At 40.2% G+C, this 12,841-nt stretch overlaps 1 long non-coding RNA gene across 1 annotated transcript in view; it reads left to right on the forward strand.

The window, feature by feature from the left end:
* The window catches only part of LOC144092064 (uncharacterized), a 65,657-nt gene extending 52,999 nt beyond the window's left edge, over nucleotides 1-12,658 (forward strand). Inside the window, exons 3-4 of the long non-coding RNA XR_013305967.1 lie at nucleotides 5,454-5,586; nucleotides 12,080-12,658. This is a non-coding gene — a long non-coding RNA (uncharacterized LOC144092064). The remainder of the gene's footprint in view (nucleotides 1-5,453; nucleotides 5,587-12,079) is intronic.
* Nucleotides 12,659-12,841: the final 183 nt, after the last annotated feature.

A 12,841-nucleotide genomic window follows, 5' to 3' on the forward strand; every position in this document is an offset into this window, starting at 1 on the left:
CTCTGGACGTGTGTAGCTTCCTTGCAATGGACAAAGTGGTTGGACAAGGAACATGTACCTGCTTATCTGAGATTAGGCTTTAGCTATCCCCCAGCATCACAGGTCAGATACTGTATCTGGGGAAAATCAATACATTTATTGCTGTGTCCTAGAACAATAATCCCTGACAGTTTGAAGAAGTCAGTCGAAGCTCTGGAAAGGAACATGCTGTACTGATTTGATCTTTGAACCCAGCTACCTTGGCCGGTTTGTCTTGGATACCATTCAAAATCAATACGCTTCTTGCTTTGACATAAAGGAATTATCACTAGGAGTCTAAAGATGAGTTGGAAGTGCTTCTGGTGGAGAACTGACAAGAGACCTTTTTGGACGCTGGCCAAATCCTATGTAATCCTGTCGCCTCCAGGGGAGTGCAGTAAACACTTGCTCAGTTCTTAATTTCTCCATTCGAATGGGAACCAGAGTAGCGTGCACAAGCTCAAACTGCACTATGAAAATAACTGTCATCTTTGCTCAGTGCAGAGAAGTGACACAGATCCATATTGACACTGGTAGCATGGAAAGCACTTTTTTTTTCTTCAACAAGCAAGAGTGTGTCCCTTCTTTACACACGGGTGAGTCTTCAAGGAGATGCAAGTACAACTTATCCGAATGGTAATGGCTGGTAAGGCCTAGCATAAAAGAGCATTGCATGTAAAGCTTTCAAACACACTTAACCAAAGGTTAAACCTGTACCTCTAATGTAACAGCGATAAAATAATCCAGAGTTTAAGATTGTGCTACAAATGTAGGATACCCATTCGAGAAAACCAGTTCATTTGGGTGTAGGTTATTTTTTTCCCCTCATTTTGATTGTTATATTTTTATAGTCATATAAAAATGTAACCTTTTGCAAGAGATGGAAATGAATGAATGGATTTGGCAGAAGAATTGACTGGATGCAATTACATAATTTAAATATAGACTACACTGCAAAATCATGTGATTTTTACCATCAAATGCCACATTAACAAAGATTTCCAATAGCTTATGAAATATATATCATCCAATCATTTGAATGTACCAAAGGTGACTGTTGCACAATGTTAAGGTGTCAGTACATGTACTCAGGAAAAACATATTATTTTAGTTTCAGATGGATTGAAAATAAACTTGCAAAATGAATGTAAATATAAGAAATTAATTCATCTTTTTAAAAGTTTGCGTAACACCATAGTTATTTGGTTCAAAACCAAATTGGTCTTGCATGCATATAGGCGACTTCCATTGAATTGAACAGCATAGCAACAGCTCTTGTGTCCAAGTGAGGGGGCGTGTTCGGACAACATGGAAATAAGTTCATCCTATATCATAAAGTCAATATTTTGAATGCATATGGATGCAGCAAAAAAGCAAGTCAAAATGCGGACAAACAACAGTATTCTTTTACTATTCTTGAGGGTTTGTTTTCTATATTAAAGCAGCGCCAGCCAATAAAATATTTTAAAATTGCAGTATCAAACGAATTGGCATTTGATGAGCATTTTCATCTATGAGGATATTTAGAATAATAAAAACATGCTTTGTGTTAAAACACAGTAGCACCATCAACAGAATAATTAAGCTATTTTATGTTCTAACACATTTCATGTCCTGAACTGTTGATCACTCAGTTAGCTCGTACCAACAAAGCACCATCGGGGTGCTGCTAAAAGGCACCGTAACGGGAGTTGAAAAATAAACTAGTATTTGTCAGACAACTTTTTACAGTTTTGGCATCGTCTATGATCACTACTGAGTGCCTAATCTCTTGTCCTTAAGTCCTCACAGATGTGCCAAGTATAAAAATGACTTCACTCAAACATCCACAGTAGTCTTTTACTGTGAAACAATTTAAATTGAAGCAATCTACCTTGTTGCCTGTCAAACTTGTCAGGCTATTTCCTTGCAATGTGTCTGCTTTAAACATAAACTTAAAAAGGCATGCATAGCCTTCAAGAAAAGAATTAATGTACAGAAAAAAACCCTTCAATACGGCTGCGATACAATGCTGCGGGACATTTTTTTAGTCCATGTATTTTTTATGCACAGTGTCTTCCCTTCTTTGTGGTTCTATTGTACACCAGTCACTGAGAGAAATCGCATGCTTCAGGGCAAAAGGATTCCTTGCATTATTCTGACTCTACCCATGGCCTGTACTGTAGTGCTGTGCTGCTCCACCAACACTGCGAGATTTATGAGGTGCACAGTCACCAAATCAGAACTAATGAATTGTATTGCTATTTGCTGAATTTAACACTAGCTTCATTTTACTGCCTTTGTTTAACATAGTGAGAGTGCTGATGCGAACCACCAATCCGCACTGAAAGGGTTACTGAGTAACCAGCGTGAGATTGGAGAATGTGAAATTGATCTGCTCTTGTTGGGCTTTATAGCATGTGTTCGCACGCTGAGCCCAAAGATTAACCTCATGCTCAATACCACTGTGCTTCTCTGCATCCATATGTTTCACACCATGACCCAGGAAAATGGCCTATAATAAACAAACACACATTTGAAACGTAGTTTTGGATGTAACCATCCTCCTTACTCATGAATACATTTGAGGATTTGAAACCACGTGCCGAAATCAGACGTGCGCTCGGTCAGCATTCGGTAAATATCCCCAGTCTTGTTAACATGTCACACCTTTTAAATGGGTTGACTAAACAACCCACCTGGGACTCACCAGAAAGAGGGAAGTGGGCGTACGAGGGAGCGGTAACGGGTTGACGGAATAGAGAATAAAAAAAGTGTCCTGTCGTTATTTTTACAAGTCTTTACGACTCAATTTAGCGTGTGGGAAATAAAACAAGCAGGATGTCGCAGCTCCAAAGGCTAAGATGAGTTAGTGGGACCCCCTGAGCTGTCAGAGAGCTCACAGTGTCGGTGTGGGGGCTGGATCATGAGGAACGAGGGAATAAAAAAAAGGTGGTGGGGGAGGATGCAAGGGATCATCACATTTTCATTAAAATGAACAGTTCTGTTCAGTTTGCCATGTTATGGTTTTTGAGGGTAAACCCTGATCTAACCGGACAGGCCATGTTGTATTAAAGGATATCAAATGATTGTGAAGGTCTGACAGAGCTTTTGAGTATCTCATAAAATATCTTACTAGACGTATACGTAATTGGGTTAGAAGTCAAGCTATTGCAACTCATAAATAGTGAATCAAATTCCATGAGAGAAAGGCTGGATTGACACTTCGTTGTTTAAGTGACACGATTCTACTTTTTATCCCAGGTGGATATAAGCTAGAGACTCGAGGACACAGTATCTATGTACAGTAATGTTAACGTGTGGGACTGTTTGTGCGTTTTCTTACAGAGTGGTTTAAGTTTCAGTAAAGTGTATAAACTAACGTTGGAGAAAAAACAAGTGAGTAGTTTTGACGAGTATAGCACGGAGCTGCCGGAAGGCTTTTATTGTTACTATGTTTCACTGAAATGATCTTGCGAAACTCGCTGTTAAAAAAGTTGATTTGCATTGAGTTGAAAAGTTTATTTTTTTCCCCATGTTAAAATAGATTGTTTATAAATGGAGAAAGATCAGTACAGTACTACTCGTCCTGGGAGTGGCTGTCCTCTAAATACAAAAAGACCGCAAGAGGGCACCGACTGCTTTCTTAAGTGGCGAAAAATTCTTTTGTGTTGACGAACAGAAAAATCTGAAAAATTGTCACATCTGTTGCCAAATCGACAATAAATTAAACCACTAGACATTCCTGAATGAATTCCTTTCATTCAATTAAAATGGAGTTTGTAGAAGTTCATTCAAGGACACCTCAGAGGAAGTCACTGCTGTAAATAAAACCACACGTTTGCATGTGGATGTCGCACTGGAAAACTAGTTATAACTACTTTGTGGACATATTAAAACAAAACTGTGTAGTTTGGAAGGCATACTGAACACTACAGTTTAGACTATGCTGCTCAAGTGAGGATTTGATGTCATACTACAACAATATAATGATAGAATAAGACCCGTTTACACTTTTTCTCTTCATGTTTGGATAGTTGAAGTGATCTGCTTCTTGTTCTCTGAATGCATTCTGTGATAAAGTATTTTTTTCCAGCAAGCTGTGATAGGAACATATGTTAACGGGTCTGTCTACCCCTCAGAAAGGCAAGGATTCCTGTCATTCATCTTTATTCCACACTCTCCTTTTCTTCTTTTATTTTCCACCAATTGGGATCCCTCACAAGGGGAGAGGAGGAGAAGGAAAAGTAATTAAAATTCTGTTCGGCATGACAACGCTGTTTCATGCCTCATTTTTTTCTCTCTCTTCTGCCACACATGGAATGAATGCAGGATAAAGAGGCCTGAATAGGTGAATAGACACTGCTGGGATGAGCTTTGAGCACGCAAGGGGTTACAGCGAGAGTTGAGGTTGGGAACGCACAATCACATGCTTATCAGCAAGACATACGGCGTGTTCAATTTTAATTGTTCGGATGTATTTTACAAGCTGAAAACGGAGGTGCGCACAAGCGTGGGTTTTTATCGCGCCAATACACGCGCCTGTGCGAGACAAGCGAACACGTTGGCGCCACGGCACGCTTTCATGTGCTGATTCTGTGATGTGTTTACTCACTGAAAGGTGATGGAGGTGGTTGTTGGCAACAGAGTGCCTCTTGGGATACCGTCCACGGGGCTTGTCACTTACTGTCACTCACATGTCAGCCCCCTATCCCCCCAATCCCATACTCCCCGTGCTCCCCATCATCCCCACACCAGCTCCTCCAAAACAAAGACAGAAGCAGCCCCAGCAGCTGCAAAGGGCCCATCACTCCACCAGTATTTAACCTCTGTTACCGCTTCTCTTTGCTACCTCTCTCTCTCTTTCCCGCCTTCATCAAAGCAGTTGGGGCTATTTTGTTTCCCGGCTCTACAGAGAGTTATTGCTCATGACAACGATCATGGTCGTTTATTTTCTCGTGGCAGCATGGCCTCTGTATGCATGCCGGGCTAGTATTACTCTATGATATTCAAGCGCTCTCTATTAAATATGCATGAACCCTGGAGATGAAAATTAATTTTGGGAATGTTTTATCCCCCCTCCTCCACCTCTTCCTTTTTTTTTCCCCTTCCCTGCGCTCGCTCTTTGAATGTTCAAATATGCCTTCATCTGCCTTTGTGTCAGGCTGGGAATTCATTATTTCAATTGGTGGTGATGGTGTAATACAACACAATATGTGCTGGTTGCCATATTGATCTTATTAGGGCAAGAAAACAACTCTGTTGAAACACATGTCGCAGAAAACGAGTTTTCAACGTGCGTCGAGTTTTGCCAAGGTCGCCTTAAGCTCTTATAATTTATGAATATTTAAGTCCATGAAGTTAAAAAAACATATTAAATGGAATTATGCATGTACAAAGAAATGGAAAACTACAGTAGCACACTGCAGCTCTTCTTGTCTTTTTTTCCACAACAGGATCTTGGCAACTCATCACTAATTCTGCTCCGGATATATGCCTGAAAAAAACTCCAGACACCAGACGTTGACCAAGTACGTGGGTGATGATGTACTCATATCCTGCTCCACAGCAAATTACTACATTCGTCAGGTAAGAGTGTATAAGTACGAAAGCATCAAAAAGAAAAAAGGCTGGTTGAGCAAATCGTGTAGGAGGGGAAGTCGATTTAAATTACTGGATAAAACAAGGACTGTTTCGAGGAAGGTATAGAAGTAAGAAAAATAAAGTTTTGCTTCAAAAATATTTGGCAGTTACCCACAAGGGTACTCTAGCTTTCATTGTACCCGCAATTTTCTTATATACCTTTATCAACTTTCAATGGATTCTTTCCCCCGTAACAAAAAAACAACATGCTTCTTAGTCAGAAATCCACCCGTTATTTCAAGTAAACAGGCATCATGCAAAAGTCAAGGGAGAGTGAGAACATCAGAACCTGATTTTTGGTTAAAGCACCAACAATAAAGCAACCGTAAGCATTAATTAGAATTATTTTGCCTGAGGAGTGCTCCTAAAATTGTCGAGAAATGTGTTTCTCTGAAACCTCGACTGTCAACATAAGCACATTTGTAATTAAAATACTGGAAAAAAATTGGATGTCAGAGCATGATGGAGACTTTGAGAAATTAATTTTTACATGCTGTAGATTTTGTCTGCGATTGGCTGGGAACCAATTAAGGGTGTCCCCTGCCTACTGCCCATAGTTGGCTGGGATAAGCTTCCCCCGTGACCCTTGTGAGGATAAGCAGTACAGAAAATGACTGTAGCTTTTGGTTCCAATCCAAATCTTCCCATTTCCAAAGTTATACATTTTATTCATCATAATAGTAATGTTTTTCCCCACTACAGTATCTTTTCCCACTCTGCTACTTTTTTTCCCACATGGTGATTTAAATAGCTACTCTTTGCTGCAATCAGTCAGTGTCTCATCTCCATCAAGAAAAAAAGAGAATCATTGAGGAATATTTATGGTGACAATTTTGACTAATGAAATGAAGACTCCAGTCTGTGATTTTGTTTTAGTAAATCATTATGACAGCAGTGGGTTTGCGTCGCACGGAAGAGCTGAAGTTTGAGTACAGTGGGTTGTTTTGACCCTACGGCCTGCGTTCACTCACCCAGTGCTCATATACATAACTGCATCTTTCATGAGCTGTGGTCAATAATCAATCTATATTGCATAGGCACTTGCGCGTATGTGTATATGTGTCGCACTGCAGGACTTGCCTGGACCTAGTCAGTGCCAACAACACAACGTCACATTTTACACTTGCCATCGGTAATGATAATGTTATCTAAATTGAGGTTTTGCTCAATATTAGATCAGTTAAGTAATATTAGTATTATATAATAGTATTTTCCTGTAAAAGCGAGCCAACTGACATGATTATTTTGATCTTTGACCTGGTCAATCTACTTGTAACCCTGGTGTGTGTAACTTTGAATTATAATACGACAACCGGATAAGATAGAGTACACAAGTATAATCTTATTAAATTCATATTTTAAAACAGACATGCTAAGCTTTGAACAGTCCTAGAATTAAGCCAATTTCACCATTGTTAGAAACATGCTTGCATGTTCTCCCCGGGCTTGCGTGGGTTTTCTCTGGGTCCACCAGTTTACTCCCACATCCCGAAATCATGCATGGTAGGCTGGTTGAACACTCTAAATTACCCTTTGGTATGAGTGTGAGCATGAGTGGTTGTCTGTATCTTTGTTCCCTGCGATTGGCTGGTCACGGGTGTCCCGAAGTCAGGTGGGATAGGCTCCAGCACCCCCCACGACCCTTGTGTAGTTAAAAAAATGACGCAATGACTTTCTAGGGCCTCCTTTCTCTCTCTATTTTTGTTTTACACTCATCTGAAACAACATTCTCTGTGTGAGAATCATTAAGATATCAATTGTATCCGATTTCCTCTGGAACCGAACTGTGTTTGGTTGAGTGTGCAACACTGCCTGTTGTGTGTCTCCATGAGGGCATGTTCAATAAATGTATTTCAAATGTCCTCTTACCCGTTTGCGACACAATCTCTGTAATATATTGCGCTCTCGTTCACTTTCCAAAAGAATTAATGTTACACTTGGATCCCTTCATCACCTCCAAGCTTTCTCGCAGTGGCACCTTGTTTAAGCTCGGTTTGTATTAGCAAAGAGCAAACTGGCCACTCGTAGCTGGTAGATGACCCCTGCGGCTCTTATCAGGTGAAGGGGGTTTTGATTAGTGTTAATGGCTGGGACTAAATAGCCGTCAGCCTTTGGCTACACCTATATGTGAGTGTGTGTTTGTATGTTGGGCTCAAGGGCACGCCAGCAATTCATCATGCTGGAAAAGCTATATTCGCGTCGCAGTGATGAACATGTTATGTGTCTCACCCTGCACCCTAAGCTGCAGTGGTGGTAGTAATTGTTAGCACCTTTGAAATTCGAGTCTCTCAAATAGAAACTACAGAGGCACATTAATTTAAGAGTTTGATTTAATATGGGACTGCGCTTGTTACTCCATTTATTTTTAGGTCAACATTAAATGCGTACTGATTAAAATTTATGCAAATGTTATCAAAGACAGTCCTAAAAAAATAATCACATTTTTTTTTGTAATTAGATAAAGGAAATGCAGTCGCACTGTTTTGTAAAAACATATTACTGCAACCTTTATGGAAGTATAGTTCAGTCGAGCCTTGCTTCATATAGTAAACACAGTAACTGCTTTTGATTGACATGTGCCCTGAAAAGGTTTATAGATATCACAAGATGGTGGCAATGGACCAATTCAGTACCAAACTGACATCAGATGACATCAAGGCAAAATAGGTCTTGCTTTAATACTAAAACAATAAGTATTATTCCTGCATATACATAATAGCCAAAAGAAAAACAGTGAAGTTACAGGGGGTAGATGTAAAGAAGATAAAGGACTTTACGTACCTGGGGTCAACAGTACAGGGTCGTGGGGAATGTGGAAAGCAAGTAAAGAACTGTGTGCAGGAAGGCTAGAATAGCTGGAAGAAAGTATCAGGTGTGCTACGTGATAGGAGAGTGTCAGCGGTGTTGAGGGGAAAGGTCTGCAGGACAGTGATGAGGCCAGCCGTGATGTATGGCTTAGAAACATTAGCTCAAGGGGTGGAGCTAGAAGTAGTGGAGATGAAGATGCTGAGGTTCTCCTGAGAATTGACCAGGTTGGAGTAGAAAAGAGACATTAAGAGGCACAGTGAAGGTTAGACATTTTGGAGACAAGGTATGAGAGATGGTCTGGATCAAGGGTGTCAGACTCGGGTTGGTTCGCGGGCCGCTTTAACGTCAACTTGATTTCACGTGGGCCGGACCATTTTAGATATAATATTTAGAATTTTTTTTAAATAAATGGATTAAAAGAACTGGATTATAAGCCCTGAATATTCAGTTGTTTTATAGATCTAAAACAATGTTTATTCTAGCTTTTTTAAATATATTTTTAGATTTTACAAAATGATTTTTGAACTAAAACATAAAAAAATGATTAAAAAATTACAATTATTGATTTAAAAGGGGGAAATCAGGAAATTTAATGTACATCTATACTCTTCATTTTAATTTGATCCTAAAACAGAAAGTCACCACTCATGATTTACTTTCCCGGGCCACACGAAATGATACAGCGGGCCAGATTTGGCCCCCGGGCCACCACTTTGACACATGTGGTCTGGATGGTTCCAGAGGAGAGATAGATACTGTATCACTAGAAGGAGAAGCAGTACAATGTAAAATGTTAGTGTGAGCCTTGAAAATTGATGAAATCCTCTAAAATGACTGGCAGTATCATGTTCCCTGCTTGTTTTTCCATTATATCATTTTGAAATTGTCCTGTTAACAAATGCTAAAGTTGCAGTAGCCACTTTTTATTTCATCCAAGTCCGATAAATGTATCTACAAATATAGCAATCTTTCATGCCTATATCACACACTTCACTGCTGCGAGTCGGCTGTACCACGACTACTCTAGCGGCTAAAATGGGGTTTATTTCCCAAAAGTTCTCAAGGCATTAATGTAGTTCACTGGTGCAGACAATCCTCACCAAGAATCTTTGCTTTTGAAGAATGCTGGATGGGGTCTGCGCCACAGACCCTACCGCCAGCGTGTCAGCAGCACGGTGATATATGTAAATACTGTATATGTGCATACACTGGCAGACAGTAAGAATTAAGCTCGTCTTACTGAGCACAATCTTCGGGTATGATTCACGATCCACTCGTGGCCCAGAAAGACAGGTTGCAGCGCCAGCTCTGTAAATCGTCTGGCATCTGGCGCAACAGACAGCCTTGCATGTTAATGCAGAGTTAATATTATTCTTATGAACTGCGAGTGACTTTGCATGTTAGTGAGCTCTCTATCAAATTAACGTCATTTCCATTAACGCCACCGTCTATTTTGTGTCACGAGTGCATGGACGCCACATTGCCTTTTTACGTCGGTAAATCAAGGTGCGCAGACGGCGGCAACAAAGAGAACTAACTTGCACACACAAGCATCTTGGGAACGTTTTTAAAGTCCTTAAATCCATGCTGGCACCCAAACACACGTAACCTTTTCTGCACGTCGGAGAGCAAAGAGGGGGACAAATGATAGTCCTGACTCATTTATCACATTGCTCCAAATGTACAGATGAATCCAGTGATGAAAATCTGTGCTGAGAAATGTCAGGCAGATATTAACTCCAATGCATCAAAGTGGCGCTGCAGTCACTAAGCTGACGCTCCCAGCCGCCGGTTCGAGTCTGAGCCGGCGATGTAATTTTCAGCCAACTGTGGCCATTTGTCACCCAGAAACGAGTAAATAAAGACACAAGTCACTTTCTCCCTAAGATTAACATCTGAAATGATGCAGAGCGAATTTCATTAGTGCGCAAATGCCATTCTTTAGATCTGTCTCATCTCAATGAGAGTGAAGAGAGGGAAAGGGGGGGAAATTGCCTTTTCATGTAGTTTTCACTAATCGCTTCCCTAACAAAATACGGCAGCCTTGTACTAATAAGTAAGTTAAGGCTCAGTGGCTAGATAGAGTGAAACAGCACAGAGGCTAATGGAATTGAGAGCTTTCCATGCCTCCATGGGTGTCTTAATTGTCGAAAGGAGATTCTCAGATGAGTACTGCGGGAAGCCAAAATTGGAGAGCAACTCGCCGGACTTGTTTTAAGCCAGAGCGCCTCTCATTTGCGTAAGCTGGATCAAGTCCTTTATTCGGTGTCTGGAAACAGCAGCAGCAAACTTTCCAAAGCGGCCAATTGGGACTGCAGTGACTAAAAAAGCTGTAAATGTATAGCTTGGCAGTTTGAACGCGGAAGATTCCTTTGTTTTTAATCTAAACTGAGGAATGATTACTTCTTTCGAGTTAAAGTGATGTACTATCACTGTGCATGTAATGTTTTCACAACTTTCTTTGTTCCGTTAGCTTTGTTGTTCTGTCTAATCACCCTTTTGCTACTGTCACAATGAAATTTCCCGAATACGGGATGAATAAAGTTATCCAACATGGTAGACTCTTACTATAAAGTGGCTGTGGATCGTTCCCTAGTCTGGCTAATCTGGATGTAGAAACTACAGTATGTTGGGATGGTGTTGTAAATCTGTTGCTATTATGTAACAGTGGTGTAGCAGTCTTGAATAGCTCACTCAGAGGCACATTTCACCAAAAACTTTGTATCTGCCCTTAGGCAATATAACAATAATACTACTTACTACTAAGGTGGCACCAAAAGCAACATTTTTATATTCGACAGACCTGATAAAAGGACACTTTTAATAGATGCGTTTTCAAGCAAATAATCAGGTAATTTGCAAATGATGGACCATGAATATGCCAGGTAAGAGATTCATAGACATTGTAGTTGTGACACATTTTTAACACCGCATAAAATGTGCCCTTTGTTGTTCAGCTTCTCTGATTGAAATAAACGCTGAGCACTCCTTCTTGTGCATATATAATTTATATTCGTCATTAGTATTCCTCATACAGCATTCAAACCCATCGTATGTCATGAAACCTATCATTTCTAGCTATACTTGGTTATTATTCTCTTTCCTTTGTGCCATCAAAGGCAAATGTGACAGCAAGACAACATAAATAAAAGCACACATAAAACAGCTGCCGATGTTATTTTGTTTGACTGGCGAGGCTTTAAGAAAATAAAATGACCTCTCCGTGATGACTTTGAGAAAGTTCCACTGTATTAATCCAACTATTACATCTAAGAAATCACGAAGAATGTGAGATGTAGAGCGCGTTTTAATCTAAAAAGGTCAATATGAACACGAATTTGGAATATCCCTGCCAGCGTTATAATCACAGTCTTGTCTGAAGATGATGTAGAATTAAATGAAGATAAAGTTGCTCACTATGTGGGGAAGATTTGATGAGAATTCCAAAGTGAGGACCCTTCATTTGCAAGCTCTAATCAGCCCAATAAGATCGGATTCCAGCAGAAAAGGAAGTGAGGGTGGAGAAATGAAATGGTAATTAGTATTGATTACCTATGTGCATATGACCCTCTCAGTCTCCCCATGCATTCTTAAATCAACCCAAATTATTGAATTTACTAATTTCATGCAGGGGGGATGCGACGTCGCAGTGAACTGTGCACCCGTTGGAGTGTGAGGAAATTACAATGATGGGATACAAGGTGTCTTTTTGTGCAAAGGCGGAGGAGTAAAGCCAAATTAAGCATGCTGGTTTAAGTTAAGTATAATTATTCGAGGTGGGTCTGTGGGGAGGAAAGGTGATTCGGGTTGCCCCCCGCCTACTTCAAATTACATTTTGCATTGTCACTAGGCAATGGTCTTGGCTTGACCATATATGCATGTAATTACTACTGTTGGTTTACGACAAGGAAAAAAAATGAGTGTTTAATAAGGGGAAAGCAGCCCAATTAATACGCCTGTGGGAAATTGAAATTTTCTTTCAAATGATAAGATTAATTCCCTAATTGTGGCAGCAGACACGGCCTCACACCGTTAATCTGCCTTGGTAATAAACCACTCATCTCAGAAATGGTCCGTAGCCAAAGTGGACAGCGACTGATGGAAGGAATCCGTGTCATAATGGACTCAATGAACCCGGAACCTAAGCGCTATGAAGCAGTACTCTGTCGCCACTTGCTGTTGCTATGTGAAACGACACTTTTTATACAAAATATCAATTGTTTTCAGCCTATTAGATGTTACATGTGATTTTTTTTAGTTTTCCCTCAGTATGACCTCCATTAAAATGGATACAAAAGGGAGAGTTTTTTTACTTTATGTCAGTGCAGTTTTGCTTTTCCTTGCATATTTAAGATCAAGTGCGTATGCCAGTAGTGCGTGTGTATCTGCAGAA

This window comes from Stigmatopora argus, chromosome 17, assembly GCF_051989625.1.
Source record: "Stigmatopora argus isolate UIUO_Sarg chromosome 17, RoL_Sarg_1.0, whole genome shotgun sequence".
Classification (NCBI taxonomy): Eukaryota; Metazoa; Chordata; class Actinopteri; order Syngnathiformes; family Syngnathidae; genus Stigmatopora; species Stigmatopora argus.